The 18,745-nt window shown below is 38.8% G+C and overlaps 1 long non-coding RNA gene across 1 annotated transcript in view; it reads left to right on the top strand.

The window, feature by feature from the left end:
* The window catches only part of LOC139077271 (uncharacterized), a 65,279-nt gene that overhangs the window by 27,017 nt on the left and 19,517 nt on the right, over positions 1-18,745 (top strand). The window contains exon 3 of the long non-coding RNA XR_011529635.1: positions 4,212-4,272. This is a non-coding gene — a long non-coding RNA (uncharacterized lncRNA). The remainder of the gene's footprint in view (positions 1-4,211; positions 4,273-18,745) is intronic.

Below are 18,745 nucleotides of genomic sequence, written 5' to 3'. Positions count from 1 at the left end.
AGTAGGGGTGGGATGGAGGTGTGACACATCTCTTTCAAGCTTGTCCTCTATTCCTTTAGCATTTCTGTCCAATGCAGCCCTACAGTGTTTGTACAAATAAAGAGGCTCGTTAACTTAGAGGTCCTAGAGTATTTCAGATAATTCTTATAACCTTAGAAATGTAAATACACTTTTGATGCTCCGTCCTAGATCCTGAAAACAATGGAGGATGTCAGGGCATAGGCAATCAGTATCCTGGTGTGTCACATTAAAAATAGGCTGGATCTTTTTGAGCAGACTCAGGATCCAGATTCTGCTAATCATTGCTGCAACCGGAAGTCAAAGGATTCTTTCTTGTGCACGATGTAGAAAGAGCTGCAATTCTTGTAGCCACAACTCCGACATACCCGTAGCACTCATTATCAGCCTTGAGTAAGTAGGACAGTGTTACAATGTCCTGGACTTCATGGCACAGTTGTGGGCACAGTCCTCTCTAAACTGAACCCTTTGTTCCTCATTGCAGTGTCATTGTTACAGAACTTAGATTCCTTTTTAAATCCATCTTCTTTAGTGCTTCTCTTTTGTTGGATTCTTTTCCAGCAGATAGAAGTTACCAATTTATTGGGATTTTAGCCTGTGCTCTGTTTAGAATGCATATTTTCAGGCATATATCATATTTGTGGGTCAGACATTGACAATTACAAAGTACTTCAATTATTATATTCTGATTATCGAAATTCAAGCCCTTGAAATAGGATACCGGAGCTAATGCATTCCACATTCTAGCATCTCATTTGGTGATCAATGTATTAATCAGAATCAGTGATGATAGCGTACTACATACTTGTCAAAATAAACTTATTAAAAATACATTAGTTCTAAGTAAAATCTTGTATTGATTTGTCATTTCTTTTATTAATAGAAAACTTTACACCTGCTCTCAAATCTTCTAATCAAAAAATACCTGTTTCCCAGGCAGATTGAAGTTCAATGATTAGTACAATTCCTCTGTGTGTGTGGGAGAGAGGATATCAGCTCGTGAGCATGCGCCATTGGCAGGCCTTACTTTCAGAAAAACAAAGACGGGGACAGCTATGGAAAGCAATTGATATTCTTGCACAGGTTGGAGTTGATATGCAAATGGATAGACACAATGTTTCCATTCTGAGGAAGCTATATAGAATCGCACCAGCAGGGGTTTGATACTGTATTTCCTTCTGTTTTAGTTCTGTTGTCATTTCAGAAGCTGTGAAACTAAGAATCTCTAAGAGATGCATTAAGGGATTGAAAACCCCAGCAGAGAACCACGTAACAGTTAGCAATCATACAAAAAGTAAACAATAAAGCATGTAACAATACAAGCAGGGTATGGCAAAATGAATTTACAAATTTGGGGTGATATTATTTTAGTATAACTTCGTTACTCACTATTATTAGCACAGCGCTTATGGCTCTTTTTAGATAGTGTATAAAATGAACTGGTCTAGAGCTAATTAGGTAATAGTTTTTGTTTTTAATTAAGTTCTGCCTTATTCAATATCTCCCCAGGAGTCTGAAACACATTGGAATCCATTTTAGGGGGAGGGGAGGTTAAGGCTATTTCTAAGGGTCCCTCATTAAAATTTGAGTATAGAAAAATCCCTACTTTATGTAGCTCTACTTTTTGGTAAATCTCTGCATTGGATCTTAGAACAGTTGAAGGACAATCGGGGTGAGTAAACTCAGAGATTCAAGGTCTTTATTTTACCAAATGGAAACAGACCTATGAGATCCTGCCTCCTCTCCTGATGAGTAGTCATCCTTTCTGCACAGCTTCACTGCCTGTCCCCCAGCAGGAGGCGAGCAGCCTTCCTCTCTTTGGGACCAGTCTCAACTTTAGAAAGGCAGGGTTCCAGTACTTTATATTTAACAAATCTAAAAGTTATGCTTGCTGTTAGTGTCACTCTGACCTGGAACCCAGTTAAGGCAATAGATTTCTGGTTAGCTCCTGGTCCCTGAGTCCCACCTTGCTAATAATCCCTATTATCCCTGATTAGTAAAGAGATGGATCCTGGGAGCTCTATGATCCAGAAGTAGAACACCATCATACGGAAAGTGAGACATAAAATACAGCAGGAGAAGAACACAGCAGTTTACCTAGACTTCTCTTGCGCCCTTATCCATGGGCATCTTTGTACCCAACGTGTCTTCAACCCCAGGGAATGAATATGGTTCCAGGTCCTGACTTCTGGTTGGTGTCCTCATTTTGTAGTTAATCTAACCTGCTCATCTAATTAAAGAAGAGCAAATATCAGAATCAGGCTTTCTGTCCAGTGCTGGTTCCATTAAATGATATTGCATGACCACCTGGACAAAATGTGAAGGCCATACAGGACTTCACTCTAGTCTCCATGAACCTGCCTTTTAGCTTTTTGTTTTTTCTTACTCCAGTGAACCTGATGATGCACCAAAATGGAGTTTTGTTTACTTACCTGAGGAAATAAATTGTGGTAATTTGATGGTTAGTGATGGTCTGTTCACTAGGAGAGACACTTCAAGCAGGAATGGTTTATTTGATGAGATCTCAGTTTAGGAAACAGTGCCCTGAGCCTTTTGCCATCATCTTAAATTGGCTATTGCAGTGTCAAGATTCACAAGGTTATTTCAAAGGCAGGAAACAGGGAGAGGTACTGGAGTGAGAGGAAGTTTACTTGGTGAGTCTTTTCTGTAATTAGGGCAGAAAAATCTTTAAGTTAAGTAGCTAGCACAATTTGTTCATATTTGTCTATGTGAGAAGCCCCAGCAGACATTCTCTTAAGCTCGTTGGCCTGATCAAGATCACATGGCCCCTGGTCATATGGCCAACCCCAGCTCTAAAAGAGGTTAGAAAGCCAGGATCCTGATTTTCGTCTTTATAGTGGGAGGCCAGCAAGAGAAAGGAGAGTTAGGAACGGTTGTTGTGTTTGCCACAAGTGATCCTCACATATCTGTTATTCAGCCTTCAAGGCAGGTCCTCTGAACTTTTAACTCTTAATCATTCATTCTTCATGATTACTCCCTATGCTGTTGGTTACATTTTTATGTGAATGCATTTTTTTCTTAGTATTTCTCCGTCACTGATGAGACGAAGTCCAAGTTCCAGATCTCAGCATCTGAGACCCTTTACAGTCCCTGCCCTCCTTTCCAGCTATCTCAAATTCCACTTCCTTAGAGACCCTGCTATTCTACCACGTGGATTCTCTTATTGTTTTCTAAAAGTGGCATACTGTCTCATGGCCATGTTGGCTCAAATACGTAGTATTTACTCATTAGTCAAGATCGTCTCAGTCAATATCTCTTCTGGGAAGCCTTCCCAAAGGCCATCCTTCTGATTAGTGCTGATCATGCTGCATCATAATGGTTTTCTTACTTGATTATCTGTTCCTACACTCAAGGGTTTCTTAGTCTAGTGGGACAGAGAGACATGGGAACAGTGTCTGGCCCAGGTTTAACATTCAGTTAGTGTGCAATGAAGGAGACTGTGAAAAGCTTGAGGGAAAGAACACTCTTTAGTATTTCCTTGTTTTTTCCCACAATAGCCTAACAGTTAATAATTAATAACCCAAGATAGGTTTTTAGAGGAAACTAATTTGATTAGTCGATTAACCAAATGAGCAAAGAACATTCTTTAACCTTAGAACATTGATTGAGATTAATAGTGGTTGTTGTTAGCCCATCATTTTGGTGATTATAGGATACGAACTACCTTGGACAACATAGGGAACATAACATCTCTTTTCCTATTCTTCTTTCCTAAGCATGTGCCTATGTATGTTTGTGTGACTTTCTTATCTTTATTTTTCTTTCTTTGTTTCTGATTTCTCCACCATCAGTAAAGGTAATTTCATAACCCTCATTGTTCGTCTTTCATGTCTGATTAACATTATCCCCAGGTATATGCTGTGTTTGCCTCAGTGGAGCAGGAGCAGTCTTTGTATCCAAAAGCTAGGATAAATCTAAATATTCTTAAGCAAAAGTCATTTAATATTCACAGCAGTGACCTCTGGCAAGCAGATTTTGTGCGCAATACCATGAAGCTTGATTAATCGAGGAATGAAGAATTATTTTTTTTCCCCACAGAAAATAACCTGAAGACTACTTAGTTCTCTTACAGACTTTTCATTCTATTTAAAATGACTAACAATTCACATTGCTTGATACATACTAATATAGATCTCAGAAAATTCTCTGATTTGTTTTATCCCTTCCCACAGGATTTGGATATCTACCAAGAATCTACAGAAGTTGACAGAGACTGACCATCATAGAGACGCAGTGAGTCATCTGGCTTGCTGAGAGAGGAAAATATCTTCAGATACATACTTATTCTTTTTTATTGAGATATAATTGACATATAACATTGTATTAAATTTAGGTGTACAGCACAGTGATTTGATATACATATATATTGTGAAATGATTACTACAATAGGTTTAGTTAACATCTATCACCACATAGTCTCAATTTTTGTGTGTGTGTGATGAGGTTATTTGAAAAAATGTTTTTGGGGGGGGAGATTAGCCCTGAGCTAACATGTGTGCCCCTCTTCCTCTACTTTATATGTGGGATGTCTGCCACAGCACAGTTTGATAAGCAGTGTGTAGGTCTGAGCCGGGAATCCGAACTGGTGAAACCCGGGCCACCGGACCAGAGTGTGCCCTGTGCCACAGGGCCAGCCCCTGTGATAAGAAGTTTTAAGATCTGTTCTCTTAGCAACTTTCAAATATACAGTACAGTATTGTTAACCATAGTCACCTCGTTGTACATTTCATTCCCAGGACTGACTTATCTTACAACTGGAAGCTTATTCCTTCGGACCACCTTCACCTATTTTTATATCCTTATCTTTATTTTTATGTTCTTAATATACGTACATTTTTATGTTCGAGCTACTGATGCATTTTGGAAATACAGCCTGTGAAATTGGGCTTGCTTAGGCAAGGCCATATTGGATAGTAAAAACAACAGCAAAAAACCTCTTCTGCCTGTTTGATTTACTTTTGATCATTTACAGAGCAAAATTGGGAATCAGGTGAAGATTTCCTATCCTTATTCTTTCTGTAAACACTTATTTAGTGGTCACTACAAAAAAACCACTTCCTCTGGGAATTAGTAGATCTGGGACTGAAGCCATATATTGGTTGTGTGACTCTGGGGGAGTTTTTTAACTGTTTAAAACTTTGGTTTCTACATCTATACAAAAAAAGGACTAATGTTCCTTATCTCAAGGGTTGTATGGATGGGGCACTGAAAGGTAAGTACTCAATAAATAGTGGCCATTACTGTTAATACTATTACTACTGTTACTGGCCCTAATGTACTTCAAGAACTGAGTGAGATAAGACACAGTCCTTGCTCATATGCTTTCACTTTACTTAGGGTGGAAGACCATAAACAACTAATTATTCCAGGAGACAGCATAATTTTAGGGCAATAATAAAGGTATAAACAAAAAGTTATGAGATTAGAAAAAGGGTACATTTGAACTCCACAGAGACATCAGAAAAAGCTCCACGAGGAGGAAAAGTCTGTGTTGAGCCTTCAGAGGATCTTAACAGAGAAAGGGGAAAGGGACTGGTTTGCATTACCTCTTGCTCTTTCTTTAGCCTGTGTGCTTACAATGGTTTCCACTTCATTCCTTCTCCTTTACGTACCTAGTACCTTCCTCAGAAGAGAATGTGATCCTATTGTCTATAGGGGAAACAATATCGCTAGGCTTATATGTAGCTCATGTGGAAGATACTTGGAGCTTTATATGGTTATAAGGTACTATTGTTTTGTGGTCTGTTTGTAAAGATCAAGGACCTACTGGATTTGAATGAGAACCAGTCACCTTGATAGGGGTATCTCAGGCTGGACAGCCAGAAGCCAGAGAGTTGAATCCAGGTGGGCTACAAGATGTTTCTCTTGGCCTTACCCATGAAGTTAATCAGATATTAGAGAGGTGGTTCCCTTTATAAGGTGTGGGCATGCTCCCTACAGAGATGGATTTGGCGTGGGGAGTTAGGAAGCCCAAGCGACTTAACAGAGAAGTTGTAGGTATTTTTGGTGCTCTAAATGACCAAGCTCTGGATGTGAGACAGGTGAACTCTGTAAGGTCATGTACTCCTGTCATTTACCAACAGTTAATCTTGGGCAAGTTACTAAATCTCTCTGAGTCTTGTGTCACTTATAAAGTGTGAATAATAAAATCTTCCTGATATGATTGAAAGAAGATTAAATGCAATAGCTCCTTGACTTGCAAAGCTCCTGGACATAGAGTCATAGAGTGTTCAGTTTCCTTTCTTCCTTCCCTTTCTTGCTTTCTGAATTTCCCCTACTCCTGCCGCCATTGTATGTTAATATAGAATAAACATGTGAGGGTTCCACTCAGTATCAGCTATGCTAAGAGACACTAAGAAAAGAAGTTTTAGTCATATATGACCCAGGATACTAAAGGGAGAGTATGGCATTCCTGGGGGTCAGCATGGGGAAGACTATGGTAACCAAAAGGAGAGAATCCCAAAGAGATAACACTCTTGCCTCTCTAGGAGGTTGTCCTTCCAGGGCTAAATTTTACTGGCTTTGCATTTTACTAAAGGAGATGGTGCCCCGTATAAGATATCCAGACCTTAAGGTAAAACTAAGTACAGGTACATCATTTTGAAATGAAAAATTTTGCCCCATGTGAAAGGAGTTTTAAGAATTCTTAGGAAGTTTGAAAATAATTTTTGGGGTGAGGATGAGGATAGCCCTGAGTGACAGGGGCTCTAGGTCACTGGGACTCAGAAGTTAAACATTTACTTTACCTAAGAATAAGTGGTTCTACCCCAGTGAGGCAGAAGCCCAGAAATTCCAGTTTTTAAATTGCTTGGCGGTGAGCCTTGGTGAATGATATACGTGGAAATTCTATCACTTAGCTAATTTGAGTGTATTCTTACAGCCTTGCCCAATGATACCCTGGTTGACCTCATCATCTATCAGTATTCAATTTTTCTTTACTTGGGTCTGCAAATCAGAGTGAAAAAGAGAACTGAGGCAAAAATGCTATTTGGCACAAATATGTGAAGCAAAAAATGGATTTTGTCCTGCATTATCCAGAGCATTGTCTCAATTCTCAGCCCAATGGAGAAAGGCTGTTTCCACAATGGGAAACTAGGATTCAGAATGGAGCTAATCCTAGTTTTGAACTTGAAATGTGAAAATCATGGGTCCTTAGGGAGGAAAGCCATGTTAAAATTAACTTTTATTTGACACTTGTATATCTTACAGTTTCATGGAATACTATCTATGTTTGTGATGGTCATCTCACGTGCAGTGTACAACTAAGCATTGCTAAATAACTAGACATAGGTGGTCTGCAAGTGTTTGTGAGTGAAGCACTTCTAGTTCTGTAAATGGTACTAATGGATAGGTGACAAATCTAATGGGTTAGAGTTAGGAGGCCAACTGATTTGCAATTATGCATACATTACTCTCAACATGAAAATAATCAGAAGTGCTGAGTATATGTGAGTCTTAATGCTGTCTGTGACTCTCACTAATGATGCTGTGAGACAGATAAAAGGATGGCATTAAGACAGGAATGACAAGAGACAAATATGTAGAAATAGTGTTGTCTTTTAATATTAATAGTACCGTTCACAGGTCAAGAATTCTAATCTCTCAGAATTAACATTAAGGATAGTTCCCTCATGATTGAATGTCTTGAGTTGAAATTTAGGCAAGTTTTAAAAGCTGGAGACTTTTCTGTGATAGATATGATTTTTCAAGTCCATGGTTAAATGATGGTCACTGCATGTCATATTCCAGGTTGTAAACAATGTCGACATCACCTCTGTATTCTGAGTCATGCTAATCATGTTTGCCATGATGTGCTGAACATTTTTAACATTCTCTTCTGAGTTCATATTCTCTTTGTCTTCCTTTCCTTTTAGAATACACATAAATAAATTGTCAAAATTTTTCTCATTCTGTTATTCATTATATTTCATTATTAAATCTATTGGAAATAAAAATACACCATTGTTATCCTAACCAAAACAACTGCTTCCACATCTTGATAGTTACTTCAATCTTTCATGCAGGAGGAGATGCAGGCTGAATGAATGCCTAACCCCGTGTAATGAGAAATGTGTATATGTATGTAATCTGACGCACATCTCACAACCAATAAATAATAAAAAAAATCACATTTGAAAGAGAAAGAAATGACATATTTTGGTCAGTGCTAGGAATACAGAACTGCACCTATTTCTACTGACTGCTTTGTTTAAACCCTCTGCAAGAAACCTCTCCTCCCAGGAAATCCTCAATCCACAGCATAGAGGAAATTGTAATGGAAAAACCCACTACATTGACCCCTGTGGAGGGGGTTGACTCTAGTAGCAAAAAATGATAATAAGATATTCAGTATCCCAATATTGTACTCATATAGTCATTGTTTCCTTTGTTAGGTAACAAATTTCTAGATACATCTCTGAAATTTTAGAAGGCTGTTCGGATTAAGGAAACTGAGTCAAGGAGAGATTAAGCAGCTTGTGTAAGGTCACATAGCTGACAGGAAGTGGACTGTCTAATCTGCTGACTTCTTCACTTAGATCTAACTGCCTAGCTTGGTGACAGCATTTATTTAGGCTGTTTCTGCGATACCTAACAGTAACACAACAGGCAGAGATATGTTCAGCTCCTGTTTTCTGGTAACAACAAAAAGGCAATGAAGTTTTCTGTTGATTGTATCTGCTAAAAGGTTAGCACTAAGTGGCAGAGTTTACTCATCAAAGATGTCCGTAAGCACGTGATAGGAAAACATCACCAGTTGATTACAGCAACAAATCAAAATGGTCAAATTAGTAGAAGTGGCTTATTTCAGCGTGTTATGTGTTATGTCAGAAAGTCAAAAGTGCCAGCACATCCTGAGTAGGCTTCACCAGCTTGAGTGTCTTCCAAGAAGACCTGCAGATCATTGTATTTCAACTTTTGTTTCTTTCCAAGCAGTTCATGCTATAGTAATTAAAATGTCCTTATGAATTCCGGGATATTTTACCATTATTTCACAGAGTTTTTCCTTGGTCTATGTGTTATTCCCTAATTAAGAATACTAATATGCAGTTTATACGTAGCTTTTCATATTTACTCCATAGCATAACTTAATATGAATAGCATATTTCAGCTAGACCCTCCTCCATGTCTACCATGTAAAACACACAAACAAAATCAAAAAAGGAAAAATATGCCTGCCTGTGATTATTTTCATTAGCAGGGAGTCTGCCTGCTTCTGGGTGATTGAGATGCAGTTCGTTTCTGCTGTACCTCTCATTTTCTCCCAGGAAACAGTCTCAGTTGTCTAAAGAGTCAACACCTTCTGACAGGCACCATCTGGCCAGCCATTCATTAACTCCCACAATGCTGCTCATGAATTCGCCTCTCTACCCATGACCAGTGACACCATTGAGAGCTGATGTGGCTTGAAGCAATATTGTTTTCCTGTTTGGATCACCAAGGCATCACCAACCATGAGTCTTTATAGGCAATGTCCTACCCAGAATGTAGGTTTATTATATAACTAAATTTAATACTTGATGACATTTTGGAAATTTAAAGTTGAGGACTACAAATAGCAAAAGAATAAAGGTTTTATATAGTAAGTAGATCATAAATTATGAAAGATTTTTTGTTTGATTTGAGGATGGGAAACACTGTCAAAAATTCTTCTTTGGGAGTAAATTTTTTGAGAGGTGAATAACAAATGGAGAGTCATGATCTAGATTTATTTATCGGGTTACATTTGAAAATCCCTTCTTCTGCTTTCTTGCTATATTATCTACTTTTATTATTCAATCAATTTCTCTTGCTTCACATCCTTATACTCAGAGGGCATGAGTACTAGAAGAAAGAAGAGAGAATGTGAAGACAATGCAAGAATTTAAGTAACAACTTGTACTATTTCTGTTTACATGACTCTGGACTGTCACTTCTGAATATTTCTTAATTTTGGTTTTATCATTTGACCGTGGGATAAAGGTCCCAAACCAGCTCTACCAATGTCACATAGTTTCTAAAAGGCACGGTTGCTTTGAATATCAAATAAGATAATGCATGTGGAAAAAAATATAGATAATTTTCATTGAGCATCTATTTTGAGTTAAGCAATATTACAAATGTGGGGGTACCAAAATATAAGACGTTAAACTTACTCTCAAAGAGCTTGTAGTCCAGTGGAGAGATGAACACAAAGGCACACAGAAAATGTGACAAACCATCAAGATTTCTAAAATCAAGTTCTGAGGAGCCATGATAATGCTAGAAGAGCCCTACAGAAGGGTACAGGATATTCTGGGCAGAGGGGCCAGCATGTGGACAAACAGAAAGGTGAGAGATAATAGGTCCTTTTGAAATCTTTAAGTAATTGTAACATAAACATTTTGGCAGACGAAATGGCAAGGCTCACTATAAGAAGAGTCTGGTTTATAGTCAGTTTTGTTTGCCATGGAATGCCGTTGGCTTTTACCCTGTGGGCAGGGTGAAGTGTTACAAAGTTTTAAACTGGGGAATGAGATGATTGGAAATACTTTAAAAGATGTTGTCAGGAGAGGTTGGAGGAATGATTAGAGGGGACTGAGCTCAGAGGTCAGAAGCTCACTAAGGATTCTGTCTATAGGAGTAGTACCTGCTAGAGGTGATGAGAGAGGAACTAGAATAGTGACAGTGAAGGTACAGAGGAACAGAACCATCAGAGAAATCGAGTGTGGAAGAGCAAGGCTTGTGGTCATCAGAATTGAATTAATGCAGAAGATCCAGTGTCAGAGAAATATTCCATCCTGTTTCAGGCTCATGTTTTTCAGGTTCATTTTCTTCCCTTCTAGTTTTCTTATAGGGAAGATTTTCTTATGTATTTTGTAAGTTGTTTGACTCACTGTGAGTCTTGGAAGGATTCTTCTGAAATTTTCTGATGGCAAGAATGTTGCCAATAACATCATATTTCCGGAGTAACTCGTCTCCCAAACTTTGAGCTCCATGAAGGTAGGAAGTAGACCCCCTATTGTATCTCTAGAACAGTGTCGGCCACAGAATAGATGCTCAGTAACTACTTGTTGAGTGCGTTGATGATAAATTATGCAGAGTCATGCAAACAAAACGCCCTGAGAGGTCAGAAGGGCAGTCAGATCTAGACAATAAAGTGAAAAAATTCCATCAATGTAAGCAGGCCCGGTAATGGTAATAATAATAACAGAAAACATCTGTCGAGTTCTTGTAAGTCCCATGCACTGTGATAAATGTACTTTGTGTGCATTGTCTGATTTAATCCTATAGCAGCACTTTGTGAATGCTGTTTTTATTCCTATTTTGCAGATGAGGAAAGTGAAACTCAGAAGTTACACATCTAGTGAATGGCAAAGCGTCAGCTTTAATCCAGGGTTATTTAGGGGCAAAAACTCATGATTTAAATTACTATGCCAGATTTAATGATCCCTTGAATGATGTGAATTCTGGCAAAAATGTCAATTTAAATAGGTTAATTCTTTCTTTCCTCCTTACATTTCTATGTCTTTTACCCTTGGATCGCTCCTCATTATTTCTCAAAACATATTCCTAGATTTTACAGGCATAGATGCTGCCTTCCCTCCCCTTTCTCCATCTGTCCTCTCCTTCCACCTTCAATGATGACATGAATCACAGTATTGAAGTGAGTGAGCCAAATCTTTAGATGTATGGGTCTTCCTCCCAGAGCAGTGATGGTCTTACACATTTTCAATTCCAACCTCTCTCTTATGTGGAGTCTGAGTTTTCCTAAATGCCTCCACTTCATCTCTCTAGCTCCCCACCTTTAGTCTCCCCTCCACCATCCCTACAGGTTGGTAGCTAAAGGTGTGGGTGCGAGAAGCACTTCTAAGTCAAGTCAGTTAACAATAGTTACCGGTAGTGAGGACAGCCGTCAAGGAAAATCAGCTCCTTGAGGGTAGGGACAGGGTGTTATTAATCTCCCCTCTGCATCACCTAGTCCACTCCCTGGCACCTGGAGGCCCCTGATAAACGTTTGCTGGTCTACTTAGGTATGTATATATGTGAGTCACCATCTTACAAGAGAACTCACTGCCCTGTATTTTCTGTGCATACGCCGAACTCTTTCCTTTTTATATATTTTTAACCTAGTATTGAGCATCAGTACACACAACACAAACCTATAAGCATCTTTTCCCTTCTGCCTTTCTGATTTACCTCCGTCCTAATGAATTTCTTCATTACAATCAGGGCACTATTACAAAACAAACCTCTTACGTAGACCAATGCAGATTAGATGTTTGCTTGTCTTTTCAGTCTCAGATGAATAAATATACATACCATGCAGCTTCCGCAGTAAACTATCCTTTTCTTTAAACATGTCTCTTTACTCCTTTTAAAGGCTAATACTGCAATATACATTATTTTAATTGCAGATTTTGGCAATGTGCTCCAATTTTACAAATACCCTGGCAAGTCTTAAAAAAAGAAAGATTTTTAACAATAACTTGCACTCTGAATTCAAGAATGTCTCTTATTTGTGATATCAATTCCCCTTGTGCCTTGGACTTTGTTTTTTCCATTTCACCTCCAAAATTACATTGAAAACATCTGCTAAGGACTTATTTAAACAGCTAGTTAATGCTTTATAAAGCTCAGAGGTGCGCCCATCTGTTCCAGGAGCATTCTCTTTTCTCAAGAGCTATATCATATTTTCTACCTGTCTGACAGCTGGTTTTGCCTCAAAACTCTTACTTTCTCTTTCTATCAGTAGTATAGCACCTTACATTAAAGTTTATAACTGATTTTTCCTCATCATGCTTTGCTCTGAACAAATCTAAGAATCATCAATGTATTTCCTTCTTTTTTTGTCTTACTTAAATCCTTCAATTGTGTTTTAGTTTTTAGAGCCAAGATTTCTCTCTTTTAATCTTCATAGCCAAATAGAAGTTGGGATGTGGTTTTGATGGATTTAATCTTCAGCATCTTGCTCCTTGGGCCCCTCCACACTCCATTCCAGTGTTCAGCACCCACTGCAAACCCTTTTAGCTCACACCTGCTCCACAGGGATAATTTACATATCCCTTACTAGAGAATGCAGGACAATCCCAGTATCACCCTCAATCCTGCCTCCTTGGAGTGTTTCAGCTTTCTCAGAGGTGAGGCGGGAACCAGTTCTTTGTGTCTTCTGACTGGAAATCCATTTCCAGATCTTCACATGGTCACGAGAAAGCCTCCTGTCTACACTGAGATGACAGAGGAGGCTTTCTCTTCCCCTCCACCCCTTGTTGGGTGGGGAGACTCAAGGCATGGCAACTACTGTCTCCATACAGTCACTTCACTATTTCTCTCTCTCTCTCCTATGTCCACCCTTTTATATTTTCAAAATAAGTGAGAGGGTTGAGGAGTTACAGAACCAATTCTCAGAAATTTCTTTTGTAAACTCTGCATGTGGGGATCTGTTTCTTATTCTTTAGGGTATCTGATACCTAATATATTGGCACCTTGGTTGAAAGAGAGATAAGATGAGTCCTGATTTAACTTCTATTTACACTTCCCTCATCGTATAATTTTGTTATAGTGGCAGTAATTCAGGTGTAGTAATTTGTGTTCTGCCCTTGCTATAGAAAATCAGATGGCATCTTGCTATTTATCCCTTACATGCTCAAAGATTAACTCACCACATTGGCTCTTTTTACTTTGGAGGAGGGAAGACCTACCCAGAGCTAACAACCCTCCCATTCTAGACCATGGGCCTGTTATCCAGGACCTCCATATTGCCTTCCCATGCTGCTCTGAGCTGCTTCCCGAGACACTAAAATACTCTTTGCCCTGTATGCCCACTGGTATTTTTTTTTTCTAATCATAAGAAGGTAGTGGTGGTGGTTGTCGTCATTGTTTTCCATATGTGAGGAACCTAAGAATTAATTACCCGTTTACACTGATTTTTTTTTCTGATGTAAGAATCCTAATTCCCTCAACTTTCTCTATATGTGCCATCTGCTATTCTTCTCCTTATTTTCATGAATATCCTCTAAGAGGCAGCTACACATTTAGTCTTTTTCCTTTTACATCATCAACATAGGGGATGCTGGAAGGAAGAGGTACATCATACATTTCATGCTGACTTAAACCTGAGAGAAGTTTATTTTTGGCTAAAATTGAGGATTTAAGAAAAGGCTTATCTGACTTAAGTTTGCCTGAGAACACTAGTATGTCCCTTGGTGTCTGATTCCGTCTCAAAAGAGAGCTCCTGTGTCTCAGAAACCAAGCATAGTTTTCTATTTGGTCCTCAACCAAAGAAAATACTGTCAGTCCAGTGAGTCAAATACAAGACCGTCTGTGCCAGTCCATTAAAAAAGAAGAAAATCATCCAACTGCTGTCAGGAGATGCTAGTTTCTAAGGGCAAATCCAAAGAGTGAAAACAATAATTTGTGCAGTTACTTTGCATTGATGTAGGCATGTTTATTTTTGTTTATCACTAAGGAAAAAAGACTACTTCCTGTACTATTCTATGCACACACACAATAGGAGCCATATTTCTCTGCCAACCAGTGTGCTGAGAAAGTGAGTTGAAAAGCAAGGGCTAGTAACAGAACCGGAAAGTTATCCTGATATTCTTCCCGGACTCTAGAGATATTCTCGCTCAGTGGAGTGGGAATTTTGCAGTGGTTCCTGAGTCTGATAATTCATGCAATTTTAGGCAGGTGTTTCTTTGTGGCTCAGTTATTTCAACTGTGAAGTGAGTGGTAAGAACACGACTATTGGATAGTTTGTTAGTGAAATAGAATCATTGTTGAGCAATATATCTGCAGGAAATACCTGCAAGTAAGCCTAACTGCTGGAAGGGAAGCAAGTCTAATTTTAATTTTTTTAAGAGGAGCTCCACGGACAGTCATCTCTAGAAAATACTGCTAAGAAAGAGATGCATCATTATCTTGATCATCCCCCCTTGTTCCCTTTTGAGTTTTTTGTTCTTTTGGTTCTCAGTCAAGTGAGACTTGTTTTCATTTACCTTTTTAGTTAAAGAACCAGGGAGGGCAATCTCCTCTGAATGTTAGCTGATCCTAACATTAGATAGCCCTCTAAATAGCGTTAAAGTTTTGTTGTGGGCTCTTGCAGATAAAGACACATCTAAATCCAAAGTCAGGAATTTCCAGTGATAGAACTGCTGTTACAAGTGGTAGGAGAAACATTCCCAACACTCTCAAACTCATAATGGATCAGTCTACTATTAAGGCCCATCTTGAAGCCAAGAAAGATGGTGATGATTTCACAGGCAATCACTGGCAAACTCTGGACTATCCCTGTTGCCAAAAGTTAAAAACAGAGATTCTGATTTGCATTATGGTTTCCTGGGTCATCCTGGTTGGAATCTTTCCTGGAGATCCTTCAGATTTTATTTTATGTCCTGTTTCCCTGGCAAGGCATGATATACATTTCCATACTGCTTTCTGAAGCTCTGGAACATCTGGAAAGTTTTCCTCTCCCTTTCACAAATTCCTTTGAAGAAGCTTAGCAGTACCAAGGGCATTTATTTTCCTGCAGAGTAGATGGGGGTAGACAAGAGCAGAATGAACTTTCTCATGTTTTCTAGTGAGAGTCAAGTATTTCCATCCCACTTACTCCTTGCACTTTAAGCCATCATTTCTCATAAGACATTTTTGTAATACCAAAAGCAAGGCACAAAACCAAAATTCACTGTGCATAAGGAGTACATATTACATAATTCCTCCTAACTTTGAGAATCATTAAGGCTTTTTTCCTATGAGATGACACGGATAGTCTCCTGACTGTGTGATGGCTTTCCCACGTCGTCTTCATCTACACAAATCCTCACCTTCTCCTCGAAGCTCCACAACCCAGAGTGATCATCTTCTGATGTTCCTTATTTTCACTATCAAATACCTGGCAGTTAATCACGTATGGTTTAAGTTTGTGTTGTTCCCTTCCTTATCATTTACATTGTACTGAATATGCATTGTATCTTCTTGACAATTCTACAGGGATTTATTCTTCGGATCAAACTGAAAGTCTGACCACTGTGGGCTTCAGTCCTCTACTTGACTCTAAACTTTGAACCAGTCACATAGACACATATAGGTTCTTGATTAATTTCTTTAGCTTCCCTGACAACCATTATTATAAATGTTAAGAAAAGCAAAACACAGTTGCTGAAAGGAAGGATCTGGAATGCACCCAGCATACCAGCACTGAAGACATGCCTGCAGGTACCCAATGTGGACATGAGTCATGAATGGACTACAACATGGCCCCGTGATAGCCATTGTTTGGTGACTTGAAATGGGATAACTGCAAATAGTAGTGTCAAAAGAAACACTTTGAGGACACCTGGAGCATACCTTAAAATAATAAAATGTATGGCTATTGATTGCTAGGAATAAACAATTAGAATCAATAGAGACAAATTTAAAAATGAGCTCATAAAAAAACCCCAAATAAGGGCTGGCCCTGTGGCCGAGTGGTTGGGTTCGCGTGCTCCGCTGCAGGCCACCCAGTATTTCGTTGGTTCAAATCCTGGGCGCGGACATGGCACTGCTCATCAAACCACGCTGAGGCGGCGTCCCACATGCCACAACTAGAAGGACCCACAACAAAGAATATACAACTATGTACTGGGGGGCTTTGGGGAGAAAAAGGAAAAAATAAAATCTTTAAAAAAAAAAAGCCCAAGTAAATCACTTCTAATTGCTCAAATCCAATCAAATTTACATGTATACAATGTGTAAATGAAAGCCAGTTATGCATTATCATTTAACCCCACATATAAATGCAAAGCCATTAGTGTAATAAGGAAAATTGTATGTTTATGTATCATCTATTATGTCCTTGTCCGTGGAGGATAAAAAAATCTGTGTTGGCCCTTTTCATTCTCAATCTAATATTTGATTCAATTAAATATCCTTATAAGAGATTTTTATAATATCAAAAGCAAGGTAGGGAACTAATATTCATTGTGCATGCAACAAGTGATAGGCAGTATGTTATATAATTTCAACTTTGATTTTATCTTTACAACCATGATCTGAGATTGGGTGTTGTTACCTCCATTGTTTTCAGAGGAGAAAAGCAAAGCTCAGCGAGGTTAGATAATTTATCCACAGCTACACTTGGGTAGTACCAGGACCATGCCATGTCTGTAGACTTTAGAATCCATTATTTCCCATTACAGCAACAAAAACCCTTTGGGGAAATCATAAATGTTCACAATGTCAGACTTAACAAAGACATTTTAAAGGTGCGAAATGTTATTTAATGGAAGTAATAATCTTCAGTTAAATAAAGAAACTGATATGTCAATAACAGATGACTTTTCCAAGCCCTAATGGTGATTAACTGGTCTGGTATTTTATACCCTCTTCTCCCCGCTTCCATACCCCCTCTTTTGCCCCACCCAGGCTGTAGGAACTTAACCAACTTTCTATTCACGTTTGTCCCGCTGAGACCCTTATCAGTCCTGGATCTGGTTCCCCCATGCCTTGTGGATCTATTTTATGTTCAAGGTGTAGTTCAAAAACATAGAATAGAACAGATTTATTCTGTGAGGAAACTGAATGGGAGAGGCTGTAGACTCAGAGAAAGCAGGTACCATCATAGGTAAGGGTGAGTCAATGAGTTAGAAATAGAGTTTTGAATGAAAAGAATATGTCTGCATAGCAATGCACAGTACACAAGGCTAGCTTCACAGGCACGAGGCCCAGTGCTTAGAGGAGTCCTGTAGTTGACATAATGCTCTGTTGCTGCCATCTTGAAATCCTTAATAATTTTACCGTAGAACTTTTGTCAGTGAAATTCGATGGAATGATAGAGCATGAATACGAGCCAAGGAGATATGCATAATGTGCATATCCACTGTTCCTTGCTGCCCCGTTTGAGTATAGTGTTTGTGATGCCCTGTGAGCACAGAATTTCAGTGGACCCAGATGTGTGGTAGTTTAGCAAGACATAACGTTAGCACAAGGTTGGCACTGACAACCCCAAGGGACCATGCTTTCTGTTCAAGTCATAATTTTCAATGCAGGAAAAGAACAATTGCATTCTAAGAAATGTGACCACAAGAACCCTATCATGTCCTTTCTTACCCCTGTTTCTGTCCTATGTTAGCCAAACCACCTACAATGAAAATGATGGCATAGAAGGAAAGGGAAAGACAGGGAAACCCATAGTTCCTTTTCTTTTTGGTCCTAACTTACTCGTCAGTAAGCTGCAGATAGAGACTTAGGTAGATTATGTGCATATCAAGAAGTGAAATGAAAACCATTTTTATTTATTTATTTTTTTGTGCAGCATTTTCATTGTTTTGGTATGAACGAAATATATGTGCAAGTACAAGCTATGAAATAAACATTGGGTAATTTCAGTGGCGAGGTTTATATCCTAATAAGGGAGACGGGGGAATTCTACTCTGGAGACATTGAACAGCCCCAGAAAAAAATTTCCATGGACTTAAGAGTTCACCAATAAAGAGTGGAATTTCTGCCTATGCTTTCTAGAGAGAAACCTGTGAGGATACGGGCCCTTCCATGCAGAATGGATTTCCCATTAGTTTTAGACCCTCACTCAATGAACAGACAGCAAAGGACCTGCTAACATTAGAGGAAAGCTTCCAACTGGAAAAAGAACAGCTAGATAAACATCAGATTCCCCAGAAAAATAGGGGGGCATGAGGAAAGTATTTGATATGATAATGCATTTGGAAAAAGGCCACTGAAATTCCTATACGATGAAGAATTTGAAAAAATATCA

The sequence above is a fragment of the Equus przewalskii genome, chromosome 19 (genome assembly GCF_037783145.1).
Source record: "Equus przewalskii isolate Varuska chromosome 19, EquPr2, whole genome shotgun sequence".
NCBI classification, from domain to species: domain Eukaryota; kingdom Metazoa; phylum Chordata; class Mammalia; order Perissodactyla; family Equidae; genus Equus; species Equus przewalskii.
Note: the sequence above shows the minus strand (reverse complement) of the source record. Positions and strands in the feature narration are given on the sequence as shown.